This window comes from Musca autumnalis, unplaced genomic scaffold, assembly GCF_047663935.1.
Source record: "Musca autumnalis isolate F117 unplaced genomic scaffold, ASM4766393v1 scaffold_3, whole genome shotgun sequence".
NCBI lineage: Eukaryota > Metazoa > Arthropoda > Insecta > Diptera > Muscidae > Musca > Musca autumnalis.
Window position 1 is genome coordinate 80,938,302 of NW_027411866.1, and position 15,870 is coordinate 80,954,171.

General features: G+C 33.8%; 1 long non-coding RNA gene across 1 annotated transcript; it reads right to left on the reverse strand.

The window, feature by feature from the left end:
* Nucleotides 1-13,285: 13,285 nt before the first annotated feature.
* On the reverse strand, nucleotides 13,286-15,129 carry LOC141399236 (uncharacterized). The gene is made up of 3 exons (XR_012411798.1): nucleotides 14,183-15,129; nucleotides 14,030-14,109; nucleotides 13,286-13,950 (listed from the first exon to the last, which is right to left on the reverse strand). It is a non-coding gene; the product is annotated as an uncharacterized lncRNA (long non-coding RNA).
* Nucleotides 15,130-15,870: the final 741 nt, after the last annotated feature.

Genomic DNA, 15,870 nt, shown 5'->3' on the forward strand with positions numbered 1-15,870 from the left:
TGGTAAAGTGAGGCAAAATAAAAAAAAATTAATTTTTCGTTCAAACTGTATATGATAATCTGGTTGTGTCTCAAAGAATCAGATTTTGTCGGATGTAATTTTTGCATAATTTTATTCGAAAGGGATGTCTGTTTCATGTACCAAATGACCGAAGCTGCAATTTGCTGCAATTTTTAGATACGCTCCATGAAAGAAACAAAATGCATTTGTTTTGTATAAAATATTATTGCTTCAATCAACATAACGGTACTTTATATATAAACATTTTATGTAAACATTTTTTTTCAAAGAGAGGAAGTCCATTGACCACTCTTTAATTCCCATTTCAAAAGATGTAATAATTCCACTAACTTCTTTAAATACAGTTCCTTGAACATGTGGTCCGTTTTTATATAAATTTCAATATAAATTGCCAACGAAAAATGTCCTAGGTGCTATAACTTTATAGTAACACCATATATGGACAAAATTATTTCAGAATTATCCTATTTGAAGTGTTCTCTATAAAATGAAATCATAAAATTTAAAAAAAACTCAACAACACATTTTTCGATTTTTGTCCGCTGGGGCACCATTGTGCGACGCGTTACTTTGTAAGGTAGATGTTGGTCCAAGCTGAATGGACCTACAAAGCATTTACCAAAGTATTATCCACCTACATACTACGGACATTAAAGTGATTTCCACAGAATAAGGTCTAACCAGATTTTGTATTCTGACTCTCGGGTCAAATATGTTATAGGTCCTTTATATGTGCATATCATTATTATGTGACTTTTAGGAACGCGATATCTTATAGAGAATTTTACGGTCTTTGTCTTTTGTTTTAGCCACTTTTTGGTAAGGCTCACCGTTTTTGAGATATGTATATCAAAAAACAAAAATAAAAATATGACCTCTGAACATGAATAATTTTCTTTGCAGGCATGGGACCGACAGAGAATTTAAGACCTTATTTGTAATGACAAATCCTACATCTCCGCCAAAATTCAGCGCTGTGGGAATTTTTCTATTTCAATTCCTATTTTGTTTGGGCTACATACAATAAGTACTTATTGTATCACACCAATATACATTTATATCAGTTTGTACAAACCAGATATAAACAAATATGTTCCTTTTTTCTGTCTATACCAACTCATATCATACTTGTTTTAAAAAAGTATCAGTATCAACTTGTAACTGAAACTACGTTCTACATATCCATACTCACTCAATGTTGAAAAATGTCGGAACTGATACATTCAGTTGTATCTGTGCAGGTGTTTAGTTCAAACATACTTGGGGTCTAAAACCATTATTTCGATGAGGCACATTTTGCCCGTATATACCACGCCAGTACCATGTGCGGAATATTGTCCTGATGACGAAAACGAGTGTTTTAGTTCGATTCGGTGAAAAAGTTTCCGCACCGATTGCGATCACTAAAGCCCTTTTGATATTTTTCCTATTTAAAAATTAAAATTTCCTTTGTTTGAATAAATATTTATAGAAAACAAATACGATTCTCACAGGCAAATTCATTAAAAAACAGTCCTTAACTTTCGCGAATTCGTTGCAAATGACCACATACAGTGCCCGAAATAAACATATGTAGGTTCACATGTAAATTTGTATTTTTTTCATAATTCAGATGACTTTTATAGGATTTTATAATTTTGTATTTTGGAGTTGGGCATTCCCCATGATGTCAATATATCAGTTATTTGGTTTTGCGACAAAATAAAAATTTAAAAAATTTTTTCCTTATTTTAGGTGCGAAATAATGATAGGTTCAGGGTAATTTTTGCGGATTTACACGTATAAATTTGAGGAAAACTTTTTACAAATCGTTGTTTTTTTAGATCGCCGATGTCCAACGAGTAATTTAGTTTAGAAGTTGTCTCCGAATTATTTTCAAAATGCAGATTTGTTCAACACTTTAAAGCAGTTTTCAAGAAACAAATTTTTAACGTGGGAGAGGAGACGAATCTGTGTTTGTCAGAGGCAAGGATCATTTCAACATGAAAAGAGTAACATCAAATAACTAAATCCAATTTTTTAAAAAGTTTCATAAATTGGGCGGAAAATTTGAACGTCAAAAAGTCTGGAGGGTTCTTTAACACTACTTTGACGGCAAGAATCGCTTATTTTTCCCATTTATTGGAGTTAAAATAATTTTGCATCTCAAAACAACAGTCAACGTGATCTTCCGGTATCGAAAATGCGATGTAAACAAACGTTAGTAAGCTCGAATGGACCGAGGAAGAATACAAAAATTGCCAAGGAAAACAGCAATCGAGCCTGAAGAAGGACAGACGTAGGTTTGGTAAAAATGCTTATGAAAAATGGATGGGAAATTTTTTGAGTAATAGAAAAAATTTAGAAATTTAGAATTTTTAGTCGAAATCTGGCGAGTTTCTTTTTGGGCTCGATTGCAGTTTTACTTGGAAATTTTTGTATTCTTCCGTGGTCGATTCGAGCTTACTAACGTTTGTTTACATCGCATTTTCGATACCTGAAGACAGGGTTTCGGAGTCGAGGTATTTTTGGCTCGACTCCGACTCCACACGAGTTTTTTTCACGACTCCGGCTCCGACTCCGACTCCGGGTCGACTCCGAGATTGAATTCCTGTACCACTAAAAACGAATAAAATGTGCACAAATTTTTAACTTGTTCCTATATTTTGGCTTATATAGGCTAATATGTTAGTTTTTTTCCTTACGTATCCATTAGAAAGAGCATTCGTTCGACAACATTCGAACATATCAATACTGATTCTGTCGAATCTTACATTGAAAAATAGCAAAGTTAGAAAGTTTTTGTCGGTTTTCCTTTTTTGCACGAGTATTTTCTGGACGGAATCCTTCCGCGTGAGAAAATCTTTAAGCTTTCAAAATATGTGAAAATGATGGGGAAATATAAATCGTAAGAAGTACATGCAATAAAAACTATAAGCAATTCACGACCAAGTTTCAAACTGGATGTAAGCCAACATTTCAGTGTGCTTAGCCTTAAAAGGATACCCTCAGTTAGAAAGCTCAATAAAAGCCATTTTTTCATGATTTTTTCCGTGAAAACTACGTAACTTTTTGGCAGATTTTTTTTTATCTGAAAGAGAAAAATATTACGAAGTTTTGAGGCCGCCTATGAAACCCTGTTTTTATTAAAGCATTTTGCGGTGCCAACTCTATCTCTAAATCTAATAAACCAATTGTCATATATTTTTGTGGCCGATTTCCAGAAAAACACAGTTTATATGCTGCATACATAATAAAATAAATTGTTCCCATCCAACGCTAAGGCAATATTGTTCCGATCGACTTAAAAATGTTACTACATATTCTATGCTATTTATACTTTCTACTTTTTTCTGAAATTTAAAAAACGGGATCACCCCTTAAACTAAAATTCAGCGCTCACATTTTGAACTTTGGTGTGGAGTGGATAATTTTATTGAAATATTTGAGATATATTGTGTACACCACTCAGCACGTAGGCAGGTGGATGTTTTTTGGAACTGAAAAATTACCAAACGATGAGATTTCGTACATGAAAATATTCTACAAAAGTGTTGCTAGGGAAATGTTATGTAGGGTCGGTCCACTCGGACAAGAAATCGACATTGTCATTTATCACTTTTACCTGATCCTTTCTCATGAAAACTCTATGATTATGTATTTTATTGAATTTCGTATATGCAATTGATTGTGTAGAAAACTCGGATGCACATGAACTCTATCTGTTCCTGGCGGACAGACAGACAGAAAGATTCGCCGTTTGCCAGACTTCTGAGTTATGGCGGGATGAATCTGTCATTGAACAACAACAAATTTATGATGCCTAATTCAGAGGCGTAACCCAATCCCAATTTGATATATAGTTAATAGATTATGCGAAATTAACCGAAATACATAAACATACAGTTTTTTTGAGAAAGTAACAGGTAAAACTGATAAAGGACAATGAAAACGTGACAATATCCATTTTTTGGAAATGGGAAACCTACATATACATAATTATCGGTGGAACATTTTTGTAGAAAATATTATTTTGTTTTACTTTTTGAGTTCAAGAACAAAAAGGACGTGGAAGGAACTGAGCTAGAAGGACAGCATATTCGACAGAAAGGTTCTTCATTCTATTTAACTGAAAACATGTCATCAAAAATTATGAAACAAACAGAGATATAAAGCTAGTTTCTTAATGATTGATGGGTGTCAATCAAAAAATTCATTATGTCATGACTCAGAAATTTCAGCTATGGGATCCTTTGGGGTTCTCAATTGGGGCTTTCATTCCCAAAAGGACTTTTCCTCCCCCAGATCGTAACTTCCATTTTGTGTCACAGGGTATCCAGTAAGATTTCCCATAGAGACCACAATGTCTTTTATAGAAGACAAGGATGACTTCTAATAAAAAAACAAGATGAGAATACCAACAAACCTTTGTGAGAAGACCAGTAAGACTTCTGACGAAAGAGGTTAAAGGTCCAATCTTAATTCAATTGTCATAGAACTTTACTTTTGTTTGCAAAAATGTAACGAATCAATTGGATCAACAAAATGGGATGATAGACTACACTTCAGAGGATAGTTAATATCCTGTGAATTGTCCTTTAACTTAGTATAATAGAATTTGCATATATATTTTGTTATACCTTTCTTTTAAAATAAATAATGATTTTTAAAAATTTTCTTGTTCCAAATTTAATGTTATATTTCTATAACGTGGAAAAAAATTTGCCCGGAGTCGGAGTCGAGTTATTTTTTTCGGCACAGACTCCGACTCCAGCAAAATTGCTCGACTCCGACTCGTAGACTCCGACTCCGACTCCAAAACCCTGCCTGAAGATCAAGTTGACTGTTGTTTTGAGATGCAAAATTATTTTAACTGCAATAAATGGGAAAAATAAGCGATTCTTGCCGTCAAAGTGGCCTTGGAGAACCCTCCAGACTTTTTTGACGTTGAAATTTGCGCCCAATTTATGAAACTTTTTAAAAAACTGGATTTAGTTTTTTGATTGATACTCTTTTCATGCAATCTGAAATGATCCTTGCCTCTGACAACAACAGATTCACCTCCTCTCCCACGTTAAAAATTTGTTTCTTAAAAACTGCTTTAAAGTGTTGAACAAATCTGCATTTTGAAAATAATTCGCGGACAAAATCTAAACTAAATTACTCGTTGGACATCGGCGATCTAAAAAAACAAAGATTTGTAAAAAGTTTTCCGCAATTTTATACCTGTAAATCCCCAATAATTGCCCTGAACCTATAATTATTTCGCACCAAAAAATAAGGGAAAAAATATTAAAATTTTACAAATTTTTATTTTGTCGCAAAATCAAATAATTTATATATTGATATCATGGGGAGTGCCAACTCCATAATACAAAATTATAAAACTATTTGTTGTAGTCAAGCTTAATCTCATATTTGTTGTTTTCAAATTTAAAATACAACAAGTTTAAAGTGGGGTGTAGTTAAAATTGATTACTTTTGGGGATGGCAGAGAATACTAGTTTCGTCCAACGCCACTTGGACTCATCAGTTCTCTTAGTTCTTTGTATTGAAACAAAGAACCCTTCCCCAATTTTATGACGACTCGAGCTCAAGAATAAGTGTGACTGATGAATTCGTTTCAATGCGAATTCAACCGAAAACACCTAAAAACTCTCGTAGCCGCATATGTAAACCAAATTAACTACAACCCACTTTAAACTTGTTTTTTAAATTTGAAAACAACAAATATGAGATTAAGCTTGACTACAACAAATAGTAAGTAAAACATACATCTCAACAAAACTGCCAAAGTGAATCTAAAAATTATAAAATCCTATAAAAGTCATCGGAATTATGAAAAAAATAGAAATTTACATGTGAACCTATGTTTATTTCGGGCACTGTATTCTCTTGTCAGATAGGTACAATAAATATAAACATAAAATTCGCGAGTTTATAAAGAAAAGCAAAAAATTTCAATATTGTCAAAGGTGCATTAAATACCCTGAAATATCGCGATTTGACAACAAATTGGTCCAGAATGGTTCGACATTGATTTTAAATTAGATTAAAACTATTAATAAGTTAATGCAAAAAGCGTATATGTCATTATAACAAATAAAATTAAATAATGCATTACAGAACTTCAATGCATTTGTTGCGGAAACTTTTTTCGCGATAGAGAAAAAATGACACCGTATTTCACAGTAGTTGTTCATGCTCTACACGGCTATGCGGTGGTATTTTTGATATTTGCAAAAATTGCAAAAAAGTTATAACCCTAGTATATACCCTCGTTAGCATAAATGCTGAGGGTATAAATAGCACGCAAAAGATCGCATTTAGTTTTACGCCGTTTTCACTTGAAAGTGAATCAAAAATATTTTATTTTTATTTTTATCCAAAATGACCTAAGTAGTATTGTGTCTTTTTAAGAAACTGTTTGGGATTTATTGCTGCTTATGTCCAGATGATAAGGCAATTGTCTATCTCAGCATTACTTTGAACTAGTTATAAACCAACTATTTTTGACTAATTTATATCGAACTATTTTTTTAATTTTTATAGTCAGTTTAAATATGTTGTTTTTGGTAGAACATTGGTGGCGTTTATTTAATTGGGATAGCTGTTACAATTTTGATTTTTCAAAATAGTCTGGCTTAATCCCTTTTGTTGTTTTAATATTTAAAACAACAAGTTTATTAGTGGAGAAAGTTTGGCATTGTTCGCCAGGGGGTAAGGCAAGGAAGACTAGTTTCGATCCACGCCACTGGATCTCATCAGTTCCCTTTGTTTCTTGTTTGTGGATATTCTCCACCGAAGTTATTTTTCAATAACTTCTTCAACAAGGAACTTTTTATACCCAAACATCAATCGTCAGCTCGAAGTATAAACGTAAACAAAGAAAACCCTTCAATGAGAAGTTTTAAGGGTTTTCTTTGTTTACGTTTATACTTCGAGCTGACGATTGATGTTTGGGTATAAAAAGTTCCTTGTTGAAGAAGTTATTGAAAAATAACTTCGGTGGAGAATATCCACAAACAAGAAACAAAGGGAACTGATGAGATCCAGTGGCGTGGATCGAAACTAGTCTTCCTTGCCTTACCCCCTGGCGAACAATGCCAAACTTTCTCCACTAATAAACTTGTTGTTTTAAATATTAAAACAACAAAAGGGATTAAGCCAGACTATTTTGAAAAATCAAAATTGTAACAGCTATCCCAATTAAATAAACGCCACCAATGTTCTATTTGAGAAACACTGGCACGGTTTTGTGTGTTGTTGGTATATAAGCTACCAAACAGCATTTGGGTATGTGCATTTGTTGAAAAATCAACGACACATACGAGTGGAAGAAGGTTTGCTTTGTTTCGTAAACACTTTCGTCGGAGTTGTGTTAGGTTACCAAAGAAAAACTTCTCATTGAAGGGTTTTCTTTGTTTACGTTTATACTTCGAGCTGACGATTGATGTTTGGGTATAAAAAGTTCCTTGTTGAAGAAGTTATTGAAAAATAACTTCGGTGGAGAATACCACAAACAAGAAACAAAGGGAACTGATGAGATCCAGTGGCGTGGATCGAAACTAGTCTTCCTTGCCTTACCCCCTGGCGAACAATGCCAAACTTTCTCCACTAATAAACTTGTTGTTTTAAATATTAAAACAACAAAAGGGATTAAGCCAGACTATTTTGAAAAATCAAAATTGTAACAGCTATCCCAATTAAATAAACGCCACCAATGTTCTATTTGAGAAACACTGGCACGGTTTTGTGTGTTGTTGGTATATAAGCTACCAAACAGCATTTGGGTATGTGCATTTGTTGAAAAATCAACGACACATACGAGTGGAAGAAGGTTTGCTTTGTTTCGTAAACACTTTCGTCGGAGTTGTGTTAGGTTACCAAAGAAAAACTTCTCATTGAAGGGTTTTCTTTGTTTACGTTTATACTTCGAGCTGACGATTGATGTTTGGGTATAAAAAGTTCCTTGTTGAAGAAGTTATTGAAAAATAACTTCGGTGGAGAATATCCACAAACAAGAAACAAAGGGAACTGATGAGATCCAGTGGCGTGGATCGAAACTAGTCTTCCTTGCCTTACCCCCTGGCGAACAATGCCAAACTTTCTCCACTAATAAACTTGTTGTTTTAAATATTAAAACAACAAAAGGGATTAAGCCAGACTATTTTGAAAAATCAATGTTGTTTTTGTCTTAAAGAAAGTGAAAAAAAAAACATTTTTTATTTATTTTTTTCTTTTAATTTTCTCTTTTGCTTTTATCTTTGACTTTTTGACACCAGTTTTTTCTCAGATATGTTTCCTTGTTATTCATCTTTTGGTATGGCGAGTCTATCAAAACTAGATTGTATAATTACGAGTACGAGGGCTGTTCGGAAACTTCTTAGCCTAGCACAAAAAGCGCGGAATACACAGAAAAAAGTTAAGTGTTTTGGAAACTTCCATCTCTGTTATGAACACATCTTAAATTTTGTTTCGATCTGGCAACTCCTTCATATAGAAACAGGTGTTCAAAAAAGACTCATCCGCAATTTTTTACAATGGAAAAATTAGAAATGCGTACTGTCATTAAATATTTACATAAAAAATGTTTATCGGGACAAGAAATTCATAATGATATGGTGAATGTGTTAGGTGAAAGTGCTCCTTCATATGCAACAGTAAAAAATGGGGTTGCTGAATTTAAACGTGGTCGTACAAGCATTGAAGATGAACCACGTAGTGGACGTCCAAAAACAGCAACAACAACAGAAATTGTAGCCAAAGTGCATGATATGGTATTAAATGATCGACGAATAAAAGTGCGTGAAATTGCTAATATCATGGGCATCTCAAACAAGTGAGCAAAGGCTATAGTCGGGACGGAGCCGACCATGTGATACCCTACACCACTACCCCGGCGCATAAGCTTTTAACTGGTAAACATTTCTTTTAGGGAATATAATCCGACTACCACCAAAAATAATATGCCTCTTTCTCTCTGGGACCCCCATAAGCAACCAAAATTACGTGACCATCCGATCAAAATTACGACCTGTAGCTTGATTGCAAAAAATGGAAGAATTGGATGCATTACCGACTATTGTGGTATCTTCCTTGTTTGACCACCTTCGCCAACCTGCTTTACACCAATGTAAAGGTAATATTTTCTTCTTCCATAGACAGGCTTTGCCGTTGGTATACCCCTACTAGAAGCCGATATATTCACAAAGAAAAAACTTTGAATTTGTCTCCAAACGAGTTTTTCCCCATTCCGACCCCTAAATATTGTCCGACTATCACCAAAATCAATAGGCTTCTTCCTCTGTGGGGCCCCCATCTACCCCCAAAAATTTTGTCACTATCCGATCAAAATTCCAACTTGTAGCGTGATTACAAAAAATGGAAATATTGGGTATATTACTGAATTTTGCAATATCTCGGTTTGCTCACTTACGCCAACATACTTTGCATCAATATAAACGAGATCTTTTCTTCTGCCATTGAGGGGTATTCCTTTTGGAATACTCGAACCAGAAGCGGAGATATTCGCATAAAAAACGTTGACATTTCTCCACATAAGCTTTTCGCTTATTCCGACTCCTGAATATTATCCGACCATCACCAAACTAAATAGGCTTCTTCCTCTGTGGGACCCGCATCAACTCCCAAAAAATTCGTGACGATCCGATGAAAATTGCGACCGATTACAAAAAAACCGTGATTACAAAAAAATTATCTACTATTGCCATATCTCTGCTATTTGACCACCTACGACAACCAGCTTTACATCCTTGTAAAGGTGATATTTTCTCCTTTCCTTGCCAGGTTTTGCTTTAGATGTACCTCTTAAATAAACAGAGATATTGGCTTTGAAATAAAACGTTGACCTTTCTCCAAATTAGTGTTTGCCCATTCCGACCCCTGAATATTATCCGACCATCATCAAAATCAATAGGCTTCTTTCTCTTTGGGACCCCCATTAACCCCCAAAATTTCGTGACGATCCGATCAAAATTGCGACCTGTAGCGTGATTACAAGAAAATCGGAAAATGGGATGCATTATCGACTATTGTCATATCTCTGCTATTTGACCACCTACGACAACCTATTTTACATCGTTGTAAAGGTGATATTTTCTACTTTCCTTGCCAGGTTTTGCTTTTGATATACCTCTAAAAGAAACAGAGATATTGGCTTTAAAATAAAATGTTGACTTTTCTCCAAATAAGTGTTTGCCCATTCCGACCCCTAATTATTATCCGACCAACACCAAAATCAATAGGCTTCTTCATCTGTGAGACCCCCATTAACCCTCAAGTTTTCGTGACGATCCGATTAAAATTGCGACCTGTAGCGTGATTTCCAAAAAAATAGAAAAATGGGATGTATTACCGACTATTGCGATATCTCCGTTATTTGGTTACCTACGCCGACCTAGTTTGCACCATTGTAAAGACGGGATCTTTTACTTTCATAGTCAGACTTTGCTTTTGGAAAGTTTTCAACCAAAGCTGTGATATTCGTCAAAATAATTAAAATCGCAAAAATGAAAATTGGGGTTTTATTTGCTACTATTGTTATATCTTCGTTGTTTGATTACCTACGAGCACCTGCTTTACATCATTATAAAGGTGATATTTTCTTCTTTCATTGTCAGGTTTTGCTTTTGGTATACCCCGTATAGAAGCTGAGATATTCGCTTTGGAAAAAAACGTTGTCATTTTATCCACCTAAGTTTTTTGCCCTTTCCGACCCCTAAATATTACCCGACCATCACCAAAATCAATAGGCTTCTTCCCCTCCGGGACCCCTATCAACATGCAAAATTTCGTGACGATCCGATCAAAATTGCGACCTGTAGCGTGATTACAATGTTTAGATGGTCAGACGGACAGACGGACAGACGGACGGACGGACGGACGGACACACATAGCCAGATCGACTCAGCTCGTCGAGACATTCATTTTGATATATATATGTATGGGTCTACGACCATTATTTCGATGCGTTACAAACTTTTTGGCCAAAACCAACTTATAATACCCTCCCCACATAGTGGTGTAGGGTATAATGATCGAGTCCATTTAATTTTGCATGAAGAACTACAGATGAAAAAGCTTTCTGCAAGATGGGTGCCGCATTTGTTAACAGTCGATCAAAAACGCATAAGAATGAACATTTATCAAGCTTGTTTGAATCGTTTTAAGCGAAATAAAATGGATTTTAAGCGTCGTTTCATAACTGTTGATAAGACATGGATCTACCACTATACTCCAGAGACAAAAGAACAATCCAAACAATGGACTGAAGCTGGAGGAAGTGCCCCAAAGAAGGCAAAAACAATTCAAATGGCTGGTAAGGTTATGGCAACGGTTTTTTGGGACTTCAAAGGTATTTTATTGATTGACTATCTGCAAAAGGGTAAAACAATAAATTCAGAGTACTATTGCAACCTTTTGGATCAATTAAATGTACAAATTCGAGAAAAACGTCCTGGCTTACAACACAAAAAAATAATTTTTCATCAAGACAACGCACCAGCGCACAAGAGTGTTTTAACAATGGCTAAAATCAACGAATTAAAGTACGAGTTGCTTGACCACCCACCTTATTCTCCTGATTTAGCTCCCAGTGACTTTTACTTGCTCCCAAATCTAAAAAACTTCCTTGCTGGCAACCTTTTTACCACAAATGAAGGTGCAATTACAGTTGTAAACCACTATTTTGAAGACCTTGAGGAAAACTATTTTAATCAAGGGATAGAATTGCTAGAAAAGCGTTGGACTAAGTGTATTTAAGTTTCAGGAGATTATATTGAAAAATAAAAATATTTTTGAAAAACTAACTATTCTCTTTCATTGATAGGCTAAGAAGTTTCCGAACCGCCCTCGTATATGTTGCATTTATATCGAAAAAACTACGAAAGTGTATATGAGAATTATTAGCGTCGAAAACACACTATTGAATTAATTTATAGTTGGTTGTAGAATAATTGGTTCGACATTATAACCAATAGTAAAATTCAAATATTTCACAAAAAATTTACGTTATAAGCAATATTTATTTATGACGTTATAAACGACGACGTTATAAGCGATTTCGACTGTATTTGAATCATACATTCAAATACGTTCAATTCTTCAAAAAAGTGACGAATCTGTACGGTTTGAGATCAATGGTTGTAACTGAACTTTTCGGTGCAGTGGAATAGTTTACCTCAAAAAATTTATAATGGAATAACTAATCCACATATATATTTGGCAATTCTGTTATTTAACCGTTACTTTAATGTGCATCAATGGAGAGGTCAACAGTTCTTTTCTATATATTTTTAATCATCATGATAAATTGTAAGCTTCTTTTTTGTCGTAAACCCAATCCTTACTTAAAATCTCGACCTCCCCACCAGGGCTTCGGAGTCGAGCCATTTTTGGTCAGACTCCGACTCCGACTCCAGTCCAATTTTTTTCTCGACTCCGACTCCAACTCCGGAGTCGACTCCCAAAATAGATACAATAAAATTCACAACTTAAATTACCGTAATTTCAGTTTTGTGACAGTCAGTGGGAGCGGAAATGGTACTGAGGTGGTTAGGCTGCGGCTTAGCTCGCCGGAATGGGGAGGTTCTTTTTCCGCTTAACTGTCCATTTAAAAATAGTGTACCATATACTCTCATATTTTATCGGAAATTTAGACTTCAGAAATAAAAGACAAAAAAACAACATTGCAGACGGATGTACCCTAATACATTACCTTGTGGTCATCCAATTCCAAATCAATGTTCGATAGATTTCCATCTTATGTGAGGTTAGATCTTCACCTCATTGGCTACCCACCCCTTATGACGTATTACAGTCATCCTTTGGTATTTCCTTGCCAAAAATTATATATTTGGAAATACCCCATAAAAGCATGCAAAACTATCTGATGACTTTTCAGCCCATTGTTTTAATAAATTAACACATTTTTACTTTAAAATATATCATTCATGACAATTTTTCTATATTTATAAATTTTAACATTTTTAACAATTTAACTTTTCAATTAATCGTATAAAATAATGTTTTTTTTTTTAAATAAATTTTCAATAATCAATTTTCTTGTGAATTTACAAAATAATGTTAAATATATAATTTCTTTACTATTTGTATGCATGCATAATAGATATAAAATATTTATTCGATTTTAAGTGTTTTTTAATTTTAAATTTCTTTTAAATTTTTACTTCTGTTTAGCTTATAAGTTTTTTTCTTTTTTACATTTAATTTATCATATTAGTTTATTTACATTTACAACTAATTTTCTTTCTTTAGGCATTTTTCATTATTTAGTTTTTTCCCTTTTTTGACAAATTTTTCTTTTTTTAGGGTTATGTCATGTTCATACATGTGTATTTTGACACCTGTATGAAAATATGTATTTTTTTATAATTTATATTCAATTTTTCTAATTTTTTTGTGCAAATTTTCAATTTAAATCTTTTTTGTCGCTCAACCCTAATACTCATTTAGGACTAGACAAATTGTAGAGCCTAAAGTTATGCTTTAGCATTTTTAAGGTTATGGGTTATAGTGGATTTACACCACGTGTATAGTAAACGTTTAAAGACAAAAAAAAGACATGAACCTTTGAATATTTGGGGGTCTCAATGTAATTTATGTTTCTAATTTAAAATATTTTACTCTTTTTCACTTTTTTGTTGTAGATTCGGAATATTTACACGTATTTGTTGATTTTTTTATACCTTATCTTCATAGGTTTGTGTACTCACTTCTATAATTTGTAATCCAACATTTTTCCAAACCATGTGGTGTAATTTTTGTGGGGTTGCTTTTATGTGAGAGGTGAGGTTATCTAACCCCAAAATTGCTCGGAATATTGTGTAGATGTCGCGAACACATATATTTGGCGCGTTAACAAGGCAATCCTTTGGTGGTTTTAAAAGGGTATTTTAACACAATATCCTGTATTAATGACAAAGGATATTGTTATATTTAGCAATATGCCAATATCTTTAACCAATGGTTTAATAATTATGCTTACCCGAGCAAAGTTTTTTTACAAGATGCGTTTAAAAAAAATCTTTAAAAGTGGGTGTATGAATGTGTGTGTTGCCTCCAATTCTATTTAACAAAACATACACATGCAATTAATATTAATATTATATTAATGACAAAAATGTATTTTCATACACACATTAACTTGTGAATTTTTCGTTACACCTTTATTTTAAATTTTGTCACATTATCTTTTGACATCTGATCTCTTGTAAACTTTTTTGACAATGAATGGGACAAATTCATTTGGAGAAACTTCAAGGTGACATTCTCCAAGGTCAGAATCCTCATGGAGTTGAAGTTTCAGAGTTGAAATATAATATTCCTCACAACACTGGTGGAACTTAAATTTGGTGTTGTAGTTCATAACGATGAGGTGTAGGAGGCGCGAGAGTTGTCGTTATGAAAAAAATGATATCGACAACCAATATTGCATGTATATTTTTAAAGAAGATAACAAATAATAACTAATATTAATTTATTGTGCTTACAATTTATGTAATTAATCATAAATTTGTAAAAGAATAATCTTTGAAATATTACATCTTTTATCGTACGATAGTTGTGCGTCAAATAAATCGTCCGATTTGGTAATCTGCCTCCATGTTCGTATATTCACCACAGCTAACAAAAAATTCTTGTTGGCAATCCTGTGATCGAACAGATGTCAAATTAGATGTTTATTTACATTTTTATTATCTGCCAGCCAAGGAAAACAAAACAAAAAACAATTTGTGTGAAATATCAAAAATAAAAAGAAATAAAGTGGATTTTTGTGCAAAATGCAGTACTCAGGCCGTCATAGAATTATGCTGCATGAGCTGGGTGTGGTACCAATAAAAAGATGAATTGTTTCTGTGGCCAAAAACACAGCCAGGCCAGTATGAGGTGGCTGTCACAGTTTGAACTTTCAAGATACATTACATTGGGAGGATACCAAAACATAGTTGTTCGTTTTTTTTCGTTGACAATACGGAATACAAAGTAACAAGCACTTCAGTATACTTCACACTTCAGAACATGTAGCAAAACCCTTCAAAGCAACTGCAATCGGACGGTATCGTTACAAGGTTTCTCTACCTAAACACCAACATACGAATATATTTACAATTTTACGAATTTGACTTATGTACCCAATGCGACTCGAAATATCAAATTACCATAATTACAGTCCGGTAACACTCTTTGTAATTTTTTGAGTTATGGAAAATTAACGATATTTTAACACCGCATCGTGATAGAAGACCAAAATAACCTACATATTTCCCCTTAACATACACTTTCGTGGTTAAGGTTACTTGAAGTTCACATTTTTAGGGATTTTTATGTTTTCACGATTTTGCTTGAAAACGGTAAGTCCTATCGAAATGGGGCTAAAGAAAATATTGTTTCTGCAAAAAGTCACTAGAGGATTGAGCTTTACAATTTCGTAGGTTTTACCATTTTTGAGATATAGAAGTTTAGGTCACATTTTTAGGTTTTTATTGTTAGGTTTTCACCATTTTTCTTGGGAACGGCAAGTCTTATCGAAATGGGACTGAAGAAAATTATATTCTCTACAAGACTGACTTTTAAGTTTAAGTTGGTAAATTGTAGTCATGGTATAGTTTTATAAAGAGACGATAAAATTAGTGCAGAGAAAATTTTCACTGCTACAACATTTTCTTTACACCCATTTCCATAGGACTTGCGGTTTTCAAGCAAAATAGTGAAAATTTAAAAAATCCCCTATAAGTGTGAAGTTTGACCGCGATTTATTTAAAAGAGCCCTCCGGCTATTGCAGTTTCAGAATCTGCGAAAACTTCTCAGGTGTAAGCTCCTTCCAT